The following is a 24,856-nucleotide window of genomic DNA, read 5'->3' on the forward strand; positions in this document are numbered from 1 at the left end:
CACACACACACACACACACACACACACACACACACACACACACACACGGGACGGGGGTGGGGGGGAGCCTCCTTTGCTTTGATTCTGACAGGAATGCATCATTGCTCCATGCCAATGAGATGTTCAAGTACATGGCTTCCATTAGTGTTGGGGTCACTCAAAGCAAGGTGTGTGCGTGCATGGGAGTGTCAACATGGATATGTGTTTGCTGTAGGAGGGAAGGGAAGGGGAAGGCCAAGACCACCCAGCTCTTAAAGTACCCAAGCTGGGATTGGAACCCAGGGCCTCTGACTCCAAGGTCCTGTGTCTCCTTCCTCCCCTGCCTGATCTTTCTTCCTTTACCCTGAGTGTTGGGGCACATACAAGTCATGTTGCCTCTAGGCATCAGATCCTTCCTCTACAAGGGAGGGTAATAATTTCTGGGGATCCACAGATGTGTGTGAGAGAGAAAGTCCTTTGGAAACTGAACTAACTTTATAAGTGTTAGGGTTATTTTTCACTCTTTTGTTTGGATAGATCGCCGGCGAGGGAAAGGACTGCTTACTTACTGTCTTGCATACCCTGAGGGCCAGCAGGAGCTGCTTTCTCGGTTGGCAGGCCAGCTTGGACCAGGAAAGTTGAGTGCTGTTGGTGGGGCAGCAGAGGGCGCTGTCTCCTCTGAAGTGGCCCTTCAAGGAAAAGAAGCTAGTTCTAGGGAGGACCCAGGGAGCCAGTTTTCTGAAGTGCTTTTCACTCTCAAATATTATTATATCATAAAAGAAAAGTTGTTCTTTTCATCTCATTTGACGGTGTTCTGATAGAAATGGTCATAGGACAAATCACTATCCTGCTACTATTCTTCTTTCATTAAAGTTCTATGGACTGTTGTTCAGGTGAATAAAGCGACTACAGAATCCTCAGCACAGCTCCAGTAGCAGATAGGATGGTGGGGATTGTATGCGCTTCATCCTGTTCTCACAGGATTTGACTTTCTTCTGTTGAGTCTCTAGGTGTTGAAAGCTTTGTGTTCCATGTAACTTGGAGTTTGGGCATTTGGAGTAGCAGCATCTATTTAGAATGTTGCTCTTAAGTTTTTATGGCTTAGTGTTATTTCCAGGTGATTGTGGCCAACAGTTTAATACTGTGGTTGTGGTACATTTTATTGGTCAAGCTCTCAGCCCTCCAGGATATTTTGAGATCTGTATTTGGAGTCTGTCAGTCCATGAAAAATACTAAGCTTCTGATACATGATTCTAACCACCAGGTCGTGTAGTTCTTCAGTAGGTGCTAGATTTTTGCAGTCTCACAGTGATGCATTGCACTGTTTCCACCATTTTCTTGCATAATCTACATTGGATAACTCTTCTCTAATCTCTGGTGGCAATGACCTGGTCTTGAACTGCTGTCATCTTCTCTCTGCACATGACTCAGCCATTTGTTTGATTTTAGTCAACTTCATGTGGATAGTGCCCACAAGGAGGCTTTTAATTCTGCTCTCGGATCTTCATTGTTTCATCAGCTCTGACTGCAGTGTAAATAGCTCTGTTGCATCCAGCAAATCTATCGGTGCTGGACTGTAATCAACCTTTATCTTTGCTCAGTGGAATAAACACTGCTAGTATTCAAGGTATTTCTGTAGGTTTTTGACCAACCCTGTGCTCAAACAGTGGCTGTTGATCCTCATCTGCTTGTTGGTAATTAAGGTAATCAAGTCGGTAATCAAGTCGGTCACTCTTTCTCTTGCTGCCTCAGCTTGATCCAGGCCCTCTGCTTGCTTAACGCTAGACGGTATTTTATTAGCAATCTTTCCAAATCTGTTATGGTCCATTTTGCAGTTCTGAACATGCTCTAAGGCTTGAGCGCTTTAAATGGGTTCTTCCCATCCAGCTTTTGGGTTCAGCATGCTAGTCAGTCTTTTGGCAGATACAAACACAACTTTCCTCGACACGTCCTGCCTCAAGGAGAACAAAGTAGGCATTTGTAGGCATTGCCTTCACCCATTGGTTCCCTGCAACCTCTGGAGCCAAGCTTGACTCCTTTAGTCTCTTGCCGTAAGTGAAGATTTTCAAGGACTTTGGGTGCTGAACCTTTTCTCTCTTCATATTATGAATTTCAGTTCTTATTCAGTCTAATTTAGACTTAGGGATGACGTTATTTCTCCTGACCTCCTTGAACTGGTCGGTGATATGTTGTGTGCCTTGGAGCTCAGGGCGCTGTTGACAAAAAGCAGTGTTTTTAATCTGGAATTTCATCATGATGTAGTACAGGCCAGTATTGGGCTTAATCAGTTTTTGCTGTTTTTTACATCCTAGTGGGTAGAAGGTGGCATTTTTAAAGGTTGTATTGATTCGGATTTCTCTGATTATTTGGGAATTGGGGCATTTCTTGGGTACAGTTAAGAGTTTATTTCTTCAAAAATCTGTTCATGTTATCCAACCACTGCCTGGGTTGGGGCATTACTCAGAAATCTGCGTCACTTCCTTATCAATTCTGGATGGTGGAGTCCTTTTAGTTCATATTTTCTGCAAACGTTTTCCCCAATCTCTTTTCTCTTAATTTTAGCGATGGATGTTGCTTTTTGTTGGGTAAAGATTTCTTTAAAAAAATCTTTGTTTAGTCAAAGCCCTCAATTTGGTCTTTGATATTTTCTCCCATGTGTTTAATAAAAAATGTTCTTTCCATCATTGAACGATGTTGTTAATTTTTCTTCCGGTTTTTTAGATGATTTTAAAACTATGTATATCTCTGGTCCAGTTAGAGTTTACTATAGTTCACAGTGTGAGGTGTGGAACTAAACCCCTTTATTGTCATAAAGCTATTGGGTTTTCTCAAGAAGCGCCTGACACTGATCCCTTCAGTACACATTGACTACTAAATCAGCGTTCACTATTCCTTTTCATTGATCTGTTTTTCTTCATTATCCAGTGCTGGGTAGCCTGTGTTATTACTGCATCAGAAAGCTGCTCATGTTGAAGTCTGATTGGGCACACTCCCTCTCCCACTTGTCTTTGTCACAGTTCTGGATGAGCTCACCTGCTTTGTTGTTGTTCACTCATTTCCACTGTGTCCCATTCTTCATGACCCCATTTGGGGTTTTCTTGACAAAGACACTGGAGTGGTTTGCCATTTCCTTCTCCAGTTCATTTTACAGATGAAGAAACCGAGGTAAACAGGGGTAAGTGACTTGCCCAGGGTCGAACCACTAGGAAGTGTCTGAGGCTGGTTTTGAACTCAGGAAGATGAGTCTTCCTGACTCCAGGCCCAGCACTCTATCCACCTCGCTGCCCAGTGTGCTTACCTTTCCATATGAATTTGGTCATGACTTTTCCTCATCCCGTGAAATAATCTTTTGGTATTGGTATTACATTAAATCTAGTTAAATCTAGAAAATGAGTTTGTGAAGTGTTGATCAACCTGGTGACCAGAGTGGCTTGAACTTAACCATTTGTTCAGGTCTCTAAACCAGTCTTGAGCTGACATTTCTTCTCAGGAGATTTGATGCGTTAGCTTTTGTGAAAGGGGCAGCCTCTTTCTGTCAGCTTCCTATACTTTGCTGTGGGGCCCCCAAGCACAGAGATCAGCTGGGCCCAAGGACTTTGCAACCTTTCAAGTGTTATCTGAATGCCAGTTAGTAGTAGTAATAATAAAGGAAAGGGAGAATTGGAATCTGGTGATGGGCTCAAGGACATCCATCTGTGGGACCTTGGCTTATGCTCTTGTCCTCTCTGGCCCCATTTCTTCATCTTGTGAAATGGAATAACTACTATTGCTTCTGCCATTGCAGCTACTATTACCACTGCTGCTGCTGCGGCTGCTATTACTGCTGCTGCTGCTGCTGCTGCTGCTACTACTACTACTACTACTACTACTACTACCACTACTACTACTATTATTACTGCTACTACTACTGTTGCTACTGCTGCTGTTGCTTCAACTTCTGCTACTGCCACCACCAAATAGTAGAGCTGGGTTTGAGGGCCTGAACTTGGGAACATAACCCCTTTGAGTAACCCTGTTTACATGAAAGCCAGTTGCCAAAGGACTTGTTCTGCTTGGTCTCAGATGCTCTTTGACTTGGAGGTCCCAGAATGGTAGGACTCTGGCCCTCTTGGGGCATAAAGGAGCAGGGAAATGATAAATAGTGGGGTTGTGGTCAATGGAGGCTGTTGGCCATAATGAGCATGAGACTCAGAGCCAGAACCAGGCTTTGTAAGTTGATCAATTAGAACTTCTGTCGTCCTTCATGTTGCGTGGTAGTAAGGAGACTTGGGTATTTGTCCTTACTCCATTGGTGACTTATGTGAATGTCATTCTTGCTCAGTACCTCAGTCTACCTTTATGAAAACTGGGGCTAATAATCTTAGCTATGCCGAAATCTCAGGACCAAGGCCCCAGTAAGATAATGGTGAGGAGAGGCCTTTTGAAAGTAGTAATTGTTGCATAAATGTCAGGTAGCATCTTTAGCGTTATTAGCCAGGCTTATGCTCACATTGTAGCCACTGTGCCCCAGCTGGGGAAAGGCTGACCTCAGTTTTTGAATTCATTTTCCTTGGCAGGCTCCTTGCTAGCTGTCATTACAGCCTGCCAGCTACCAGTGGAGTGTTCATCCTGGAACAAAATCTGTTCCAAGCATGTGTTTGGTGTTGAGTAGAGTGTGATCGACTTAACAAAGGAGCAAAGAAGCCGGTAGCTGGTACATACTAGCCTAGGTGAGGCAGAATTAGAGAATCCCAGAATGGGATCCCATCAATCGAAGAAAACCCAATCCTTCTGTTTTGACAAATGGGACTCGGAAAGGGACAGTGACTTGCCCAAGGTCACACAGCTAGGCAATGGCAATGTGGGGGCTTGAAAGACAATTCTGAGAATGGTACACTCCAGAATATTAGTCTGTTTCAGAGCTTCTTGCCATTGTGTATGGCATGGACCCTTTGGGCATGCCGGTGAAACCTATATGCTGTTCTCAGAATCGGGCTTTTCTAGGTACACGATAGAATTACAAAGAAATTCTATACATAGAGTTACAAAGGAAACTGCAGATGCCATTTTTTCCCATGCAGACTTGTGGACCCACTGAGACATATTCATGGACCTTGGGTGTAGCTAGACTTACTCACCTGATCAGGATTCACACATGTGCCACCAAGCCAGGTTCCTGGTACCTAAGAGCAGCTTCCTACTCCTTGGGGTCTTAAGCAGATCAGACCCTTGGTGCAGGCTGAAAAGTTGGGGGAAATAGCGGAGGTGCCACAGGGCTAGCGAATGGCCAGGGTCACGGGGGCTCCTGGTCAGGATTGAACAGCTCAGATCAGATGATCATTGGTCCTGTCCTGGGAGAGTCAGTGATCCAATGGCTTAAAGAAGGGGAGAAGCTCACAGCTAAGGTGGTTAGAGCCAGAAAGGAGCCTGCAGGGCCTCTGATGAGAAGGCTGGTGATTGGAGGAAGTGCTCTAAAAAGGCCTTCTCATTGAGTCATGCATTTATTCTTTCTTGGCTGCTACTAGCCGGAAAGAAAGAAAACAGAACTGTCGGATATTTCTCTCTCACTTGAAGGCCTACGCAGCACTTTGCCTACATTATCTCATAGTAATCCTGTGCTAGGAGGCACTAGAGGTATTATTTTCTCCCTTTGATAGATCAGGAGGCCCACAGCAGTGACTTGCCCACGGTCACAGCATTGGTAAATGGCCAAGGAGGGACTCAAAGCCAAGACTTCTGCATCCCAGCACTGGGTTCTTCCTCTGTGTGCCCCACTCTGTGCCAAGCTAGAAAGTGAGAAGTGCAGAGGGACAAGAGAATTGGTGGAGGGTGGGGCGGGGCTTCATGGAGCAGGCTTGAAAGGATCTCAACAGGAAACAGCCACGACAAGTGGCCTGCACAGGTGAGTAGAGTTAGCAAGGCCCATGAGCAGCTCCAGGGGCATCAGACTGGCATAGGTGGGAGTCACATGTGCAAGGCCTTGAGTGCCAGCCTAAACATGGAGGTTTGGGTGCAGGTGGTCGGGCTTGTACATTGAGAAGATTGCTTTGGTAGTGACGGGGGGCTAAAGAGAAATATCTGGCCCAGGATTCAGTGCAGTCATATTTGAGTCATGGTTTGGATACCAGTCTCTGAACTCAAGCCATGTAACATGGGCTAATGGGAAGCCACAGACTCTGGGCCAAGGAGGCCAGTCTGGGGCTTTCCAAGGGGGGAATGGCATGTACACTGTTAGATGGAAGGGGATTGGTTCCAGCAAACGCTCAGGACCCATCTCCAGGCTTCTGGTACCAGCCCTATCTAGTCCATGGATCTCCTTCCCTTCTCATTTTGTGAATCGACTGATTTTGGAATGTGGGCAGGAGCTCCTGTTGGTTCCCTTCTCGTTTCCTAGTTTCGAGCGAGCGTGGCTTTGTGCCCAATTGTTCTTCTGGCTCCAAATGAACTCTTATTTGGGGGAAATTTTATTTTTGATTCTTCCCTCAGTGTCTATCAGCTGTGGAGCCCAGACCTACTAGTCATGGGAATCTGCTCTGTTGGAGAGACCTTGGGACAGAATTTCCTGGCAAACTGAGGGCATTGCCCAGAGGACATTCTAACTTTACTCGTAGCCAGTGAGGCTAGGGGAAGGGGATTTAGGGTCATGTATGGGCTGTCCCTTGGACCAGGATTGATGAAATATCTCACCATGTTTGCAGGTCAGACAGTTCCTCTCTTGTGTTCAGGGCCAGTTGAGCAGAGGCCGCCTTGGAATGGAAGCTGGCTATTCCTTCTTTCCTTGCCTTTGTGCTCCACCCTGTCTAGCTGTGTATAAAGATTGGGGGAGAATTTTGAACCGTGCTTGAAAAATTGTTCCGCCTCAAAAGGGAATTTTCACCTTGGCTGTCCTCTGTTGAGTTGAAGAGCCTGGGAATGGGCTGCCATTTTGAACTATTGCATGATTACTTGTTTTTGTTTTTTTTTCTTTTTGTAATTTCTATACCATATGATGGTGGCTTTCCGTGGGCCAAAAGCTGTGGCATTCGACCCTGGCTGGCTCTCTGGACAGGACTACAGTGGAAACCACATAGAAGCCTCCAGTTAATTCTGGACCCGGATCATAACTCCACCTTTACCCAGCAGCCTTCATTTGCTCTAGCCCATGGTCATGGCTCCCTTATTAGCATGTAAAGGCTCTATCTCTGTATTTGGCATTGGAGGGTATACAGTGGCTTGAGGGAAAGTTTTCTTGGTGAATTCCTTGAGGAATTATTCACATTATTGTCGTTGTCCTTTCTTGTATTTCTGCCTGTGCTGTCTTTTTATATACTTGTAGTTTGTCCTGCTTCAGCTTTTTTCATTTCGCATAATTTCTTAAGCCCCGCTATATTTCACAGAAGCACAGAATATTTATCAAATGTGTCATTCTTAATTGTGTCTTATGATTCCATTACATTGATATACTGCTGCGTTCTGCACACAGGTGTCTAATAAATATTTGCTGAAAGACGTTCAAGTTTGTTCAGCTATTCCCCTATTGTTGAACATTTAGGTTATTTCTAGGTTTTTGTGATGACAAGTAATGCTGCTATGAATATCCTTGAGCAGTTTGCCCCTTTTCTAGCATTCTTAGGGAATATTCTAGGTAATGGAATTATTGGGTTAAGGGATATGATTATTTTTAAAACTTTTTCCAAGTACTTCCAAGTTGCTCTCCCAGAAGATTATACTTGCAATGTACATGAGTGCCTGCTTTTCCACAACCACACCAGCATTGTTATATAATAATAATAATAATAATTATGATAATAATAATAATAAACTGATGGTTACATGGCACTTTAAAGTTTCCAAAGATATACACACATATCTATATCATTTAATTCTTACCAACTCTGTAAGGTAGGGTGTTCTATAGTCAATATTATGCCCATTTTGCAGTTGAGGAGACTGAGGCTCAGAGAGGTTAAGTGACTTGCCCATAGTCACACAGCTCGTAAGTGTAAGAGACAAGATTTGCATCCAGATCTTCATGATTACAGGTCCAACCATCTCTTTACTGTGCCACATGGGTGTGCCTGTATTATATAATTCAAACATGGCAAGCATACATCCACTGGTTAATCATCTTTCTGATATTGCACCATCTTGGGGGAGGAGAAGGGATGGTGATCTAAGGACAGACTGCAGTCCAGAACCTGTTGGTCTAAGGGCCCATATTCCACATCAGGCAGAGACAGGCTGGGGCTGGCTGCTGGTATCCGAGATAGTAAAAGACTGGAGGGCAAGGTTCAGAGCAGGCAAAAAGTAGGCCAGACAGAGACACAGTGCTCTGATCCCCTGCGTTAGAGGGAGCATTAGGTGAAGGCTGGTGAATACCATGGATAGCTCCTGAGGAGGAGGGAACTTGTTCTGAAAGTCCAGTCTGAAAGATTTCTGCCTTACAGTCTCAGGCTCCTTCTTTTGGCTCCACCCATTTTCTGGAACTGTTTAGCTATTGAAAAAGCCTTATCCATTTTTGCCAGCCTCGGTCTTTATGGACCTGAGGAAATGAGCCTAATTGTAATAGAATCCATGCGCTAAAAGGACCTTGGAGGTCATTTAATTCAACTCCTACTGATGAATGCTTGTGCAGCCTTTGCTTAAGTGTTTCCAGTGATGGGAAACTCCATTCCATTTTTGGAGAGCTCTAATCGTTTGAAAGTATTTTCCTAGCATTGAGCCAAAGTCTGCTTTCTTGTCAGTTGTACCCATTGTATCTAGTTCTGCCCTCTGGGGGTCAAGCAGAATAAATACTCTGTCTTCGGCATAAGCACCTTTAAGTCCTTGGAGATAGCTCTCATGTGTCCTTGAAGTCTCTTAGACTCTTCAGGGCCTTTTACTGATCTGTCCTTGACGTGGTTTTGAGTCTCCTCCCCATCCTGGTCACCCCTGCGCTGCTCCAGTTTATCTTTGTTCATCCTGACCTGAGGCACCCAGAACTCAATACGATGCTGCATGTGGGCACAGACCAGAGGACAGTGGGACTGTTTCCACCTTGTCCATAAAGGATGGTTCGAGGAACTGTCTGCACACCATCTTCCCCCTACCCCTCTGCCACCCTTTCCCTGAACTTTCAATCTCTGCATCAGAAAGTAGGGTCATGTGTTTTGGCCTCCCGGAGAGCTCTCCTATGATGCTCGGGGCTTCAGACTTCCTAAATTCCAATGAGGGGGCCTGTCTTGGGAGTTCATCATCTGTGGCCCCTTTGGCTAGTTTATTATTCAATCAACAGGTATTTGTTAGGTATGTACTCTGTACTGGCCAGGATGATAGGTCTCAAGCAACAATATTGCTTGTTGGGGGCAGCTAGGTGGCGCAGTGGATAGAGCTCTCGCCTTGGAGTCAGGAGGACCTGAGTTCAAATCAGACCTCAGATACTTGATACTTATTAGCTGTGCGACCCTGGGCAAGTCACTTAACCCCATTGCCTCACCAAAAAACAAACAAACAAACAAACAAACAAAACACAACAACAACAACAAAAGAAAAACCCCCAAAACAATATTGCCTGTCCTCAAAAAGCTGCCCTTCTCGCAGTGAGACAGCAAACAGATATAAAGGCATATACAGAATACATTCAAAGCAGGCAAAATCACCTTCTGGGGAGGTTAGGGGACCAGGAACGACCTCCTTCCATCAGAAGGTAGTGCTCGAGCTGAGCACTGAAGGGAACCAGGAATTCCAAGAGGTGCACGTGTGAAAGGACAACATTCTGAGCATTGGGGATGCCCAGTGCAAAGGTGCAGAGATGGGAGAGAAGAGTATTATGTGTGAGGAACAGTAAGTAGATTGTAGAGAGTGTCAAGGTGGGAGTAGTCTGGGAAAGGAGGAGGGGGCCAGATTGTGAAGGCCTTAAACCCCCAAACAGACTGAACATATCAGTGTTCCTGGAAGTAATGAGGAGCCACAGGGGTTTATTAAATGTATTGGGGGGGTGTATGGTCAGTGTATGGTCAGATCCTGCTTTAGGAAGATCTCCTTGGCAGGAGAGTGGAGGATGGACACGAGTGAAGAGAGACTTGAGACCATTGCACCGATCTAGGTGTGAGGTGCTGAAGGCCTCTACTGAGAAGATGACATTACTGGAAGAGAGATGTTAGCAACTGGATGGCTATGTGGAAGGGGGTGACAGTGAAGAGCTGAGGTGACACTGGGGTTGTGAATCTGGCTAACTGGAAGGATACTGGTGTCCTTCAGAAAGAGGGCTCTTAGGAGTTGGAGGTAGCTGTCCAATAGTAGCTGCTGATGTGAGACTGTAACTCAGTAGAGAGACAATGTATATCTACACATATCGTATACATATAATATACACACATGTACATGTACAAGTACATATACACATCAAACCCAGTGGCATGTGAACAGTGGTAACTGTGGCCAGAGTAGTTTCACTGAGGTTTGATGCCAGATGGCTGCAGGTTTAGAAGAGAGGGAGAAGAAAAGGAAATGTAGAGAACAGATGTAGATGGTTCTTTCAAGGATTTGGCTGAAAAAAGGAAGAGATGTATAGAATGATAGAGAGGATAGAAGGATCTGGAGAGGGTTTTTTTTTTAAGGATGGGGAAATATAGGTGTGTTTGTAGGCAGCTGGAAAGGAACCAGTAGGTAGGGAGAGACTGGACTAGAGGAAAGGAAGAGAGAGTGGGATTGTTGTCAGGGTCTTGTGAGATAAAAAGAAGGGTGAGAGCAGGGTACTGGCTGCTCAGTAAGGTGGAAGATGAGACCCTAAACTGAGGGAGTGTCATGGAAGGCTTCGGGGAAAAGGTTTGGAACAGCTGCCGTGGAGAGTAAGAGAGTGAATCAGGGAGGAGTCGAAGGATTGCCTTGCTGCAGTGAGGGCCCAGTTGATATTAGCTAACAAATTTGTAGTGGGCCCAGACAATTCAGCTGTTCGATTTCCTGCAATTCCGTTCTGTAGTATGGGTATGGGAGTGAGGGAAGAGGTGGTGAGAGTCATCCAGGGTTGGATTTGGTCCTTGGGGCTAAGGTCATTCAGTGCATCCTGGTCCATGGCCAATTGTCTTAACTTTTGTCCTGCCACTGGACTTTGATGCCTCTGGAAGAGAGAATGAGGCTGATGACTTGGTGCAACTCTGTCTCACTTAAATCCAAATTCATGAACAAGTCAAGCCATCACCTTGGGATATCACTGGTCCTCTTCAAAAACAAAGGACGAACAACAATAGCAGCAGTGCTGCGTGGCAGGGCCATTGAAATAAAGAGGACAAGTCTGGTAGCAGGGCAAGGAGGAGTGGTGGACCCTGAGGGAACTTGAGTGGCGAGGACAAGAGCTGTGAGACTGAGCATACAACATTGGGATTTCAAAAAGTAATTGTAGATTGTTTTCTGGAATGCCAAGCCCCTGGTTGGACAGTGAAAGCGCTTTCCCAAGAGTCTTCTCTCAGTGCTTTGTGCCGTGCCTGACTCCGACACATCCTTTAACTGCTCTGCAGGCATCTCCTTTGGCAGCTGGGTGGTGAGCATTCTTATATGGGATCTTGGTGCGGTGCGAGCTGTGTAGGAGAAACCATTCTCCAGGGGCCAGGGTAAGGGGGTTGGAATGGGTTGTACATGGAAGTCATTCCCTTGCCTGGTTCCTCTGGCAGCTGAACTGAGTTACAGGCGTTTAGACCAGGGGAGGGAGAAAGAACTTGTGGATTCAGCCACTCTCTGGTTGGCCTTCATGCTGGCCCTGGGACAGTAGGATCTGCAGCTGAGTTTCCTGTGGCACAGATTTAGAGTGAGGGGATAACCCCTGGCAGGTGGGGTCACCAGCTGATGGGGGTGGGCTGTCACAGAATCAGACTAGTGTGGCCTCAGTGCCCAGAGGTGGGAATGGGGGCAGGGAGGGTTGCCAGGGGGCAGGTCTCAGGGGGTACAAAGTAAGTGGAGTTAGTCAGGCCAGTTCTGAGAACAAAAGGACTCAGCCCACTGGGACCAAACAGAAGAGCCAGAAAGACGGGCCTTTGAGTATGATCTTTGACATTAGCTGTGTAATGAATTACTAGTGAGCAAATCACTTCATCTCTCTGAGCCTCAGTTTTCTCATCTATGAAATGGAGAAAATAATACCTGTACCTGCTCCCCTGCAGTGTGGTTGTTCGGCTCAGCTAAGGTAATGGCTGTGAGCTTAGCAAACGTCACACCCCCAGAGGGCAGGCACTTGGGTTCCCTTGGTCTTGTGCACCTCGCACAGTTGGGTAGATACCAGATACTTCACCAGGCCTATCTCCAAGTCATTTGCTATTTGGGGGAGCTGCAGGGCACCTGGACCAGAATCTTGGTGAAGCCCAGGGGTCAGGGTTGCTGGTGTGGTTTGTGGGCTTCCCTTGGTAGGCAGGCCCCATCCAGAGGCTGCCAGCCATTGGTCTGCCATATCTAGTCAGTCTCCCTATGGTGGGGCCTCTGTTACTAACATCTTCACCGTTGCCAGGCTCTTTGCCCACCTGTAAAAAGCAGCAGGGGAAACAAATGCCACAGACTCAGAAGCCAAGCTCTTGGCATTGTGACTGGTGGTGGCAGGGAAAGCCTAGATCACAGACAGACATCAGCTGGGCAGAGATTGGGGGGGTGGGGGCAGAGGGTACCTTGGGCATGTGCCAAGGCAGATTGCCAAAGAGCCATTTAACTTGCTGTCATGTCCTTTTTCTGAGCAGCCACAGGTAATGTGAATGAGACCTGACAACATGGCACTGCTCCCTCCTGCCCATTAGTGCTGAGGGAACGTGGTCAAGTTTAAAGGGGCTGGAGCTCCTAAGGAGACTGGAGTCAGGTCTCAACTGAGGACTGTCAGTGCTGGCCTTGGAGGCACCAAGTGTGAGTGTGTAGGTGTCTTTGTGTGTCTGGATGTGTGTGTGTGTGTGTGTGTGTGTGTGTGTGTGTGTGTGTGTGTGAGTGTTATAGAGGGGACTGGGGGTGGGGAGGGAAGTGCTTAGCTGACTTCTAAATGCCACTGCAGTCTGCTTTGGGCCCCAGCATCTGGCCTGGCCCTTCCACCACTCGGGGCTGGGAGGATGAAAGACCTCGTTGTGAGGCAGAGAGCACAGGAAGGCAGAGCAGAGGCTGCCCCGAATTCCCAGACGCTGGGAGCATTGGGATCTTTTGGGTTCATGAGGTGGAGGGTGGGGCCAAGGGAGGCAATGTCTGAGTGCCTGCGTCTGGGAGAGTTTGACAAAATGAGCTGCCCAAAGCATGGAGGGCTACAAGTGAAAGATAAATATTTGAGTGGGGAGTGATTTGGAGTCACTCTGTGCCCCCCACCCAGTAACAGCCAGCCTAGCATTCCAGAAACATTCACCTCTAGGCTTGGGACAAACAGGGGAGAGGCTTAGCTCAAAGAGGAACTTTGGAGCCAGGAATAATAATTTTGGAAAATGCCTTTTCATTCATTCATGCGTTCATTCGTTCATTCATTCATGCGTTCATTCGTTCATTCATTCATGCGTTCATTCGTCCATTCATTCATTCATTCATTCCCCCAGACCTGGAAGGGCCGGGAATGTCACCTAGGCCAGCCCCTCCCTCATCTTACAAAGGACAAAAGGGAGGTTGGGTGATTTCTCCTAGGTCTCAAAGGTAGCAGGTAGCAGAAGAGGGATTTGAACTCAGTTCTCCTGTGCTGAGGCTGGCCCTCTGTCTGTTGTACCACACTGCTGCTAGTTGCTTTCTGGGCCAGGTCTCTGCCCTGGGAGCAGGAATAATAATGCTCTGTGGGTGCTCTTGGAGGAAAGATGAGGTCCAGTCCCATCTGCTCCTTTCATGAAAGAGAGAACATCTTAATGCCTAAGAGCTGTGTGTCACCTGCTTCTGTTTTCAATGGTCTCATCTGTAAAATGAGACTAATAATATCTAGCCTGCCCAAACGCAAGGCCCTGAACCCAAATCACCTAGTTTCAAGATCTGCTTTTGATCCAGCTGTAGATTCCCTTCAGTTCAGCACACCGGAATCCAGACAGTGTGTATTCAAGTGTCTCTTAGGTGCAGTGTCTTGTAGGAGGTTCTGGGGCTGCCCTCGAGGAACTGCCATTTGTCAGCCTGAAGGGTTGGCACATGCTACCAGAGGCATATCATCTGTGCACAGATGAATGATGGGAAAGTGATCTGAGGAGGGAGGGAGCAAAGGAAGGGGAATGGACAAACTGACATGTGTAGGAATTTGGTTCCTGAGGGATCTGGACCAGAATTGTCGTCTTTAACATCTTGATCAGAGACATGGGAAGGGAGTGCCCGGTGCCTGGTGTGCCCCCGCCCAGGTCTTCAGACAACACCTACCCTTCTGAGAAGCCACAAGCCAAAGCTCTCTGGGGCCCAGCTGGCAAGTCTGTGCCAATGACCTCCCAAGGGAGCAGATTCCTGATGGAATGGACAATGACAAGGTCATATCTAGGGAGAAGGACCCCAGCCTTCCATGGTGTCTGCTAAGACATTTCAGGGCCAACAGAGGCCTGTGGAACCAGGCCCCCAGCTGGTCAGTGAGCGGTAGGCCCAGAGGAAGAGGGCCAGGAGCTGAGGCCCTGCTCTGATTTCTTTGTTTTTCTGGAGTCGGGAGGAGCTCCATTTTTGCTAGTCACCCTCTCCCCAAACAGCAGTACCACCATCTGGGAGTGACCAGTGAGTGCAATTTGGTACATAGGGTCAGAGGATCACAGATGGAGAGCAGGCCTCAGAGGCCACAAAGAAACTAAGGCCCAGGGAGGGGAAGAAAGAGCCTTGTACGAGGTCCCTCGGGTAACAACTAATGACAAGGCCAGGATCCCTACCCCCCTCCAGCTTGTTGCTCTGAGCTGCCTGAGAGAGTGGGAGGCCGGAGGGGGGGGGCACTGTTGGTTGCCAGGCTGTTGGCCAATGAATGGCTCTTTGTGGCATCTTGGCTTCAGTTCATGAGCTGGGGTTGGGGGAGTCCCTTCTTGGAGGCTGAACGGTGGGAGGATGTGGGGGTGGGGCAGCTCTTGGTTAAGCACCTTCTCTTTATTTCAAGCCCAGAATGTTTGGCTTCTGTTCAATGGGAGGAACCTGGCCTCCAAGGAAAGTGAGGTACATGGCAGCAAATGGTTTCAGACCAAAATATTATTCTCTTTAGTTCTGAATACTCCCTGCCTCAGGAAGCTAATTAGAAAAAAAAACAGGGGGACCCTCCTCCCCCCCAGCACACACAAGCTCCCACACGGGCACTCGGACTAAGCATGCTGGTTAGACTTTGCCCTGGAGTGAGGCTCCCACCATCTGGCCCCCCGAATTCAGCCCTCCCCTCTCCTCCCCCACTCCAGCTGTGTGTTGCTCAGGAAAATTGTTATTTAAAGCACAACTGCTGGCGGGGGGGGGGGGGGGTTTGTCGGTGGAGGTGGGAGGCCCTCCCTCCCCCAATAAATTAACTAAACAAATCCCTGGCCTCCAGCCTCCTGGGTTTGCATGCATTTTCATGTTTTACGATGTGCAGAGCCAGCTGAGTTGTAGATTATTTAAGGCATGTTAATGAGAGACAGAGGAGGAGAGAGTAATTTCTGCGCTCTCCCCAGGGAAGCCTGGGACAATCTTACAAAGGTGTGCCATCTGCTTTGTTCCCAAGTTCAGAACATTCCACTGACTCGGTAAACAGTAAACATTGCTGTCACCGGGAAAGGTTTGCAAAGGGGAGTGAGTTACTTCTTTGCCCTTTCTTGCCTTTTAAGATGGAGGGAATCCCCCAAAGGAGCTTGGCCCATCCCCCTCCCCACCATCCACACGTGGAGTCTGACTTGGTAGATGATTCCACGGGGGCACTTGCTTCCACAGTTGACACACATCAAGGGTTTCGGCATCGCAGGATGCCAGAGCTGGAAGGGTCCTTAGAGCCTCCTGATGTTATGGAAGAGAAATGAAGATCAAGAGAGCAAAGGGACTTGGCTGAAGGGAGGGGGCATTGGATGAGAACTGAACTGCTTCCCTTCCCCTCCCCCAACTCTGCCCAAGTCATCCTGTTCATCTGCCATTTTGGAAGCTATGGAATGAGGGGAGAAAGAGGGGCAAGCAGAGAGGAAGGAACCCCGGCCTAAGGGGCAGCAGATGCTTTGGACCAACCCCCAGAATACTGTGAAACTAGCTGGAGAACTAGAAAGCGTGTGTGTGTGTGTGTGTGTGTGTGTGTGTGTGTGTGTGTGTGTGTGTAGGCCATGGTTATGGATGACTGGGACAATCACCATTGTCTAAGTTCAATGTTTGTTCAATGTACCCAAAGACCTCCTGAAGCAGCTTGAATGAAAGTCCACTGCCTGAGGCTCCCCTTGGGGACACCTATTGCAAAGACACTACTGGACTCTTCAAGGCCTCATGAGGTTCTCCTGATGTCAGTATTGTATCCAGTGTAGAAATAGCAGCCCGGGAGCTTGGGCTCGCTTTGGGCTTTTTGGGCCCTCAACAGGACAGCCTCAGAAAGGGAGAGAGACTAATGCCTTCCTCAGGCCTGCTGGCTACAGCTCCTGTGTCCCTGCGCCACCTGTGGTTATCTGCTCCCTGGCCTTTCTGACTGTGGTAACTATCTCCTGTGGCAGGGGACCTCCCTGCTCCTTCCTGTGGTGGGCTGCATATCTGGTGATGGATCATTCCTTTGGATTTTAGAAAGCAGAGTTGCCCCAGTAATTCCAGGGGCCTGGATGTACTGGCCGCGCCGACCCTGTGTCGGCCGCGCCGACCCTCTCCTCCTGTGAGGAGCAGGCTACCAGAGTCATACTCACTTCCGAGTCTTTGGTCCTCAGCCGGATAAATACACAGAGATGAGCCATCGGGAGGCGCCAACACCAGAGCTTTATTCAGAGGCCATCACAGCAAGCCATCACAGCAAGGCCAAGCAGGAAGGCCAGAGCAACAGAGCAGGAGCCAAGAGAGAGCGCGTGATCTGACCACGCTCATTCCTAAATACCTACCTAGCCCCTCCTCCCCAGCCCGCTTACTAGCCAATGATTGTAGGGTCAGATACCGGAAGGGGCTGTCTGAGTTTAGCACACCAAGGGGGAGGGAGTGACGTAGGAAGCTAGGACCGGATACAGGGAGGAGGCATCTGGGATTAGTGCATAGACAGAGTACGTGACCTAGGAAGTCAGACTCAGATACTGGGAGGAGGGGTCTGGGGTCAGTGCTACACAAAGGGACCCAGGAAGTCAGGAAGGTCACAAGATGGAGGCGTCTGGGGATGACGTAGCATATAGGGAGGGGACTAAGCAAAGGGAACTCAGTCCTCTGCCGTCCCACTCCCACGTGGCACCGCCCCTTGCCTCAGGAGCACAAGCTCCGCTACTTCCTTGTACCCAGCTTATCTCACATAGCACTGCTCACTGCCTCAGGGCTTCTCCGTACCCAGCCCATCCCAGTTCACCACGACTCCGCCTACCACAGCCCCTGCCTCGACTTCCAAAATACCCAGATCTTACCCTAATCTTGCCACAGCGCTCAACCTGGTAGCTGCCAACATCAGACAGTCCCTCACACCTGGAAATAGATCGTTTGTTTTATAAAGGGATGCTGCAGTGTTAACTGGTAGCCCCCTTGGAAGAGTGCAAGTTCCCTTGTTCCTTACTGTCCAAAGTGCCGCTGTTGGCATGATGGGGATGGCTCAGTGGCTTTTGGGAACCAAAGCTGGCATGAGTGGGCATGTTGCCACCTCAGTCAGTTCACTTTTCTGCTTTCAACTTCAAGGCTGTGGCAACTCCATTCTCCTGCCATCTATCTAGAAATTGCCAACGATGAGTTCCAAAAAATAAGGGGAACAAGAAAGCTGGACAGCAGCTGGGGAATTGGGATTATGTGAATGTGAGCAGAGTTAGCCCAGGCTGGCACCTCCCACAGGCTATGGTGCTGACAAATCGAGAGGATCCTTTGGCGACCTAACACATCGGCCTTCAGAACAGTCTGCGCAAACCCCATATTGACTTGCAGCCTTTCTCCTCCTCATGTTAGGAGCTTCTGTGGCTGGACTTGCTCTAGGAGAGATCTGGTCATTGCACCCCAAGTTGGAGCCCTGGTTGCTTTGTTGTAGATTTGGTCTGGGAGGGCGCTTTGAGATCGTCTGCCTCATTTGGGGAGGCCACCCCACCCCCACCCCCCCGCCCGGGGGCGAAGAACACAGTGGCCATTCTACCCACTGTTCTCAAGGCCACAATTCTTCCATATCTGATGATACCGCTCTCCTGTGGTAAACCTACCAATATTCTCTCCCACCGGTGGAGTAAAATATAAGCGCCTTTGCCTGGCATTCAAAGCCCCCAGGCCCAATTTGGGATTATCCCACCTTTCCAAACTTAGCTCCCACTGAGCCAGCCCCAGCACAACCTCCGTTCTCCCTAGAACTTGCCCTCCTAAAGCCTTCCCCTCCAAAGCTCCTGACACTCTGCATCTCACATGTGCCTCTTTATTTCTCTGTTGTCTTCCACACTGAAGCAGCTGCTCTTTGGGGGCAGGGACTGTGTTTTTGTCTTTCTTTGTACCCTTAGTACTTAGCACAGTGCCTGGCCTGGTGCTTACTCAGCGCTTATTCACTAATCCTTTCCTATCTCCTTGTCTTTGTTCACACTGTTCCTTATGCCTGAGCATCTGTCCTTCTCTCCCTCTTGACTTCCTCCTGCACAACTTTTACAGCCCAGTGGAGATGCTGCCTCCTCCACTTGGTACCAAGCTTTGCTCTTTTGTAAGCTTCTCATAGGCCCTCTGCTCTAGAACTGGAAAGGGCCTTTGAGGCCATGGGGCCAGCTTCGTGGTTGGACAGAGGAGAAAGAAGGAGGGAAGGACTTGTCATACAGGGAGTATGTGGGAGGCAGATCTAGGGTTCAGGGGTCTCCAGAGCTATGAGCTTCTATTTGAATTATTCTAGCTCATTTGTAAAACAATGCCTTGTTTTTCTAATGCTTTTTGGATTCAGGTGCCCTCTATCCCTTGACTAGACTTGGCGCTCCACAGAGGCAAGAGAGCAGGACCACGTCTCACACTTGGTTGGCAGGTGATGCTCGTTTGTTGAGTAAAGGACTGAAACCACCTTTCAGACGTTGGTCAGGGCTGGGCTGAGGCTGGGGAGGGCCTGCCCACATGAACAAAACAAATGTTTTGACGCCTGGGTTTCAGCATTGGAATTGTGAGCCTCGGCGGGGGTCCCTGTCGAGCTAGGTGAAACTTGTCTAGTCTCAGTACCGCTTCATTTATCGGCAACCCTTCAGGGCCTGTCACGTCAACGAGGCAGACCTTGTTACCTAAAGAAGTAATTAGGGTGTCTCTTTGAAGTCCAAAGGGGCTGTCACCCCTCAGGTAACACCTTATTTATCCTGTTCCGGGGACTCTGCTCCTCTGGCTTCCAAAGGCTGCTTCATTTTTGTTGGGCTCCCCCCACCCAGGGTGACTGTGGGTCTTTTTAGACGGGAGGTGCTCCCCCACCCCCTGGGTAGACACCCTGGGGCCTGGGGGCCAAGCTGTTGGGTGGATTCCGATAGAAGTATGGATGCATTCTAGTGTTCTCCACTTCCCCTTGGCTATGATAGGGGCCTGCCCACCTACCTGGGGGGCTCTTGAGCTAAGTGACTGGATCTCATCCTTTTCTGCCTAGAGGCAGTCTTGGGGATCAGTTTTGGAAACACAGCCTGGTGCACTTCCACCACTGCCACCCATCCTCCACTCCTCCTGCTTGTCTACGGGGGTGGGGGTGGGGTGGTGGAGCCCAGCTGTTTGTAGTACTTTACCAAGATACATGCAAACATGCATATACACATGTGGCTCTGGCAGCTCATGGATGTTGGCTGTCCCTCCAAATCTTCTCGTCTAGGGCAACTCTTGCTCATGCCCCACCCCCATTCTTCTGTTCCGAGCCTTCTTCTAGATTGTTTGACTTTGCATGGATGCCCAGCAAGTATCTGGGGGTCACTCTCACTACATGTCCGGCTCACCTGCTGTCCTGGCCATCCCCAACACCCACATCTTTTGCACAGTTCTGTACACCCCCTCCATTTTTGTAGAGTCTTCAGATTTGCCCCCTTTTTGGTGGCAATATTCTAGAAGTGCCAGGGGGGCTTAGAGAGCTTAGAGTGTAAGAGTCAGGAAGCTTTTGTTCAAACCCCTTTTCCGCCTTTAACTAGCTGTGTGACTTTAGGGAAGTCCCTTAGGAAAGTCTCTGGGCCTCAATTTCCTCCTCTGTAAAGGGAAGGGATTGGAGCAGATGAACTCTAAGGGACCACCCAGTTGTAACAACTTCAGAATGTGTTGTTTATTTCCTGTCCAGAGGAGAACAGGTCAAGCTCTTCATGGAGTGTCAGACAGAAACAAAGTCATCAATTGCTGGTGCATGCTCGTCTTGTCTTTTTTCCTTCCAAATCAACCGAGGTTGATAAGCAGAGCAGGGAAGACCAGTGAATGGAAGCATCTGCTCCACTGTGAAGGGTGACAGATGATGATCTGTTACTATCACTAAGGCTGTGTGAAATTAGTTTGGCTTATGATTGTCAGTAGATCTGGGCAAACACTGGGCCTGGGTTCCTGCTCTATAGAAATGGGGGATGTCTGGAGATTCAATTACATTATCATTTATCAACAGGCGCTAATGGATTTCCTTAAAACACAAGGTATTAGGGAGCTTTCTCAAGTTGCCTTGCACACAGAAGATGGTTAATAAATGTTTGTTGAAGTAAATTGCCAGTCAGGGTAACGCAGACCCTAATGAACATATTGGCTCATTACTTTTGCTGCTTGCTCACATTGGCCTGGCTCTGATCTCCACCTAATATGGGAGATGCCAGCTAGCTATCAGGGCTCTCCCACCCCTGAGGAAGCAATGGGAACTGGCCAGAACCTTCTGATTGCTGACTTTCTGGGACTCCCTTGGCTCTCCTGTGTCACCCAGTTTCTAGAGCTGAACATGGCTGCTGCTGCTACCATTTTGGGCAAAGATGCTTGAGGTGAGCTTTCTGAGGAGTTGGCCATCTTGTGGGCATCAGGGAAGCAGATGATGTTTCAGGCTGGACTAGCCAGTGCCCAGGAATCCCTTGGCTTACAGGCCAGGGTCACTTCCCAGACTGATCCCATGCGCTGGCAAAGAAGGGGTCTCCTTCATGGGCCACCTCTGACTGCATTTTTTTCTTAACCTTCTATTGCTTTTAGATCACCTATCCTAGTCCAAACTCCTTTTGATAAATAAAGAAACTGAGGCCTGGAAGAGGGAAATGATTTGTTTGAGGTCATTTAAGGGAAGGGGAAGGGGATAAACATTTATATAGCACCTACAATGGGCCAGGCACTGTGCTAATATTATCTTATTTGATCCTTATAACAACCCTGGATGGTAGGTGCTATTATGATCACCATTTTACAGCTGAGGAAACTGAGCCTGACAGAAGTTCATTGACTAGCCCAGGGTCACACAGCTAATAAGTGTCTGAGGCCAAGCATGAACTGTAATCTCTGTGACTCAGGCCTGGCATTGTCTCCACTGTGCCTCGAGTGAGTTAATTTCAAAGTATTCTGTCCATTATGCCACACAGCTGGCAGCTAAGCTGGTAAAGAAGTTTTATCCAGTGGGCAAGGCCCTTTGCACTGAAAGAGTGAGCTCAGGTGAAGCCTCTTTCACCAGCTATTCACTCGACAAGTCTTTATTAAGCACCTACTAGGTGCTAAGCTGTAGAGGTACACAGAGGACAGTGGTATGGGATCTGGTCCCTTCCAATTCTCAAATTCTGTGATTTTATGAACTGAGGTCTCCTATTACAAATTATGGGCACTTTCCACTGTACCTCATGTCCTCTGACTTTGAAGGTTGATATAGGAGGCTCAGCAGGCGCCCCCCCAAAATTTCTCAGTGTTTTTGAGTCAGCAGAGTCAGCTTTGGAGGTTCTAGACCCATGGACCTGGCTCAGTATACATTCTTTCATTCTTGCTATTTGTAATAAAGGGAGGCAGGATGAAAGGATATTGCCTTTGGATGCTCAGCATTCAGGTAGATCGCCATCACAGTGAACGCCTGATCCCGTGTGAGCTTTGTGATCACTGTTGGGGGAAGGTAGTGTCAGAGATGAGGAGGAGTGCTTTCCTGGTCAAGGACTTAGCCTCCAATAAGTCAGCACTGGGACCAACAGCATGTCATAAAAGTAAAGCTACAAGGAGTATAAACCCCTCTAATGATCGAAAATAGTGAAATTCTCTGCCTAGTCCTATGGAATGAACTTAAAGGTACTGCACGCAGTGATTCCGGGAGGGGCTCCCATGGACTATAAAGTGCATACAGCTCATAAAAAGTAGAGCTCGCCTGGGTCATAAATTCCATTGAAAACAAATATGCTAACTAGAATCGTTAATGAATCATTGAATTAACAGTAATTTGATTAGAATTTGGAAGGGCTTTGGGGGAAAGAGTTAAGGGGCCCCAGCTCTCATCGGAAAGTTGTCCAAAGATGTTTGAGTTGCTGTAATTTTTTTGGAGGGAGAGAGGGAAGAGTGGGGCTTTTTTTTCTGTTGTAGCAGGCAGAGGTTTTCTGTTCACCTCAGGACTCCACCAGACATACCTTAGTAGGTAAGCAGACCATTTGGGCTTGTGTTAAAGCAGTTCTGATTCTCAGCCGCACCCACCTCCCGTTTGACCAGGGAGTTTATTGATTCATAGAAGACATGTACTTCTGTGTCATTGCCACCCTTGGTCTGATTTTGAGCAATGGAGATGCCCATACAACTGTGACCCAGGCCTCAGGTCAGCCAATAGAGGGTGGTACACGTGAGGAACCAGAGTCTTCGGTGAGCAGAATCATCTGCCTTTGAGTCTCTGAGCCATGAATGGGCCCGAGAAGGATGGACACGCAGAGTTGGGTAGAATCCTGGCCCTTCTTGTGTCAGACACCGCATTCATGCAGTTATCAGGAGCTTTGGCTAACTGTCTCTATCTCCATGTCCCATTCTTCACCCCTCTCGCCTTTGCCAAAGGTCTAAGCAGCCAGCATCATTGCTACTGTGATGGGAGCCCTTCTTTCTTAATGGAACACCATTGTAAACTTGTGCATGAACCTCTTTTGATGAGGAACCTCAGATCTTTACTCCCAGAATTCATAAGGCAGGCACAGGGCTGTTCTAAGGGCATTGGGGTGGAATAGATACTAGACTTGGAGTCACCAGGAAGCCTATGTTGAGATCCCAGTTGTGACATTTCATTCACCCTCTGTTTTCTCAACTGTAAAATAGTGACAATGATAACCCGGACTCCCAACCTTCCAAGGCTCTTGTTGTGGACATCACATGGAATACCAATCTGAAGTGATTTACAAACTTGAAGCGCTGTAGAAAGATAAGCTCTCCGTGTCACCCTATTCTGATCTTTTTGGATGGGGTTCAGAAACAAATAGTCTTTGACCAGTTACTGTCCTGCTACCTTTCTCCAATAGCCAATGGTCTGTAAGTGATGCTACCGGTGGGGGGAAAAAATCATTTTTTTGTGATCGAATAAACAGTATTTGGATGTAAGATCACTATCTGTAGGCTCATAAAAACACCCTTGATATGACTTCCTAGTAAACAGAACAGGGGGCAACTGGCCCGCCCACCTCATTTTAATCTCCTCCTCTGCTGTGTCTTTGCATTTTGAAAGCTTTTCAGAAATTCAGAAATTCCTGAAATGCAGTTGGGAAACCACACTGAAGACTGGATGTAGGAAGAACCAAAGAGTTACTTCACTTGCCCATCCAGGTAGAAGGATTCTTCTCAGGGAACACAGAGCATCGTGTCTCGGGAGAATGCAAAGTGGCAGGGGCTGCATCTTCCTCTGGGGTTGCTGGGCTGTACCTTTGCTGTGACTGTAGTTGTCAGGATGAGGGAAGGGCCTCATTGTACAAGGAGTTTGTCTAGCCAGTCCCCCGGAGACAAGGGGCCGTCTGCCACATATTTTGTATAAATTAATATATGCTTGGAACATTGTCTTAGAGATTGACTGGTGATAAGCCAGTCAGTGAAAGTGAGATAGATTTGAACCCATGTCTGGGAGGATTCCAAACCTAGGAAGTGGGTTGGTGGGGGGTGGAGAGTGAAGAAAAAAGGTATAGGCAGAGTGGGGTCAGCAAAGATCCTGGGCCTCAGACCTGAGCAGAGGGGTCCAGCGTGATAGAGTCTCCCAGACTTGACAAGGCCAGACTCTTAAGGCCTGTCATTTGTACACCTGCAACTTGCAGATGTCTAGTACACGCGTCTCTGGAGAATCCTTAGCTGTCTGCTCTGACTGCTTGGTGCCACGTGATGCTGCTCGTCACCGGTGATGCAGCTAAGGAGGTTATAGCCTAAGGAGAAGGCTCGGGGGCCCACCTGGGGGAGGGTATCAGGGGAGATGGTGAATGCAGGCAGTGGAGTCTGGCATTTGGCCTGAAGCCTTGTTAATTAGGCGCTTTGATTGAAAAGGTCTTTCCTTTCACCCTACTCTAGGCTAAAACAAACAGAGATCTCATTTGTGTAAAGGGACAGCTTAATGAGCCAGATGAGGTAACTATATCAATGAGTATTGAGAGCAAGTTTTGCCAGGGATAACTATCATGTGGGTAATTGCATTGCTTATGTATGAAAAAATACCCCTGTCTGCTCCATTTGGGCTAATACATCCGCCTAAGCTGGGGAGAGGAATTCCAAGTCTGGAAAAGACCTTGGAGAGATCTCTTGGGGTTGGTCGGGCCCTTTTTGTGGCTCCTTTGCTGCTATGGGTGGTTTTCTAGTAGCTGAAGAAGGCCCTCCGAGCCCTCTTACTTTGTTCAAGTACTGCCTGAGGTCAGCCCCGGCGGACAGTGCAGGATGGGCCATTTTAATACTTTTAGAAAATGCAGGAGCACTGTCAGGAACACTGGCCTTGGAGTCAGGGGGTGTGAGTTCCCATCTCAGCTTAGCCACTTCCTGGCTGTGCAACTGTTGGCAA

General features: G+C 48.2%; 1 protein-coding gene across 1 annotated transcript in view; it reads left to right on the top strand.

Moving 5' to 3' along the window:
• Positions 1-24,856, top strand: part of SHROOM4 (shroom family member 4) — a 141,795-nt gene that overhangs the window by 44,381 nt on the left and 72,558 nt on the right. The gene's annotated exons all lie outside the window — the stretch shown is intronic.

This window comes from Vombatus ursinus, unplaced genomic scaffold (genome assembly GCF_900497805.2).
Source record: "Vombatus ursinus unplaced genomic scaffold, bare-nosed wombat genome assembly UNPS02004571.1, whole genome shotgun sequence".
Classification (NCBI taxonomy): Eukaryota; Metazoa; Chordata; class Mammalia; order Diprotodontia; family Vombatidae; genus Vombatus; species Vombatus ursinus.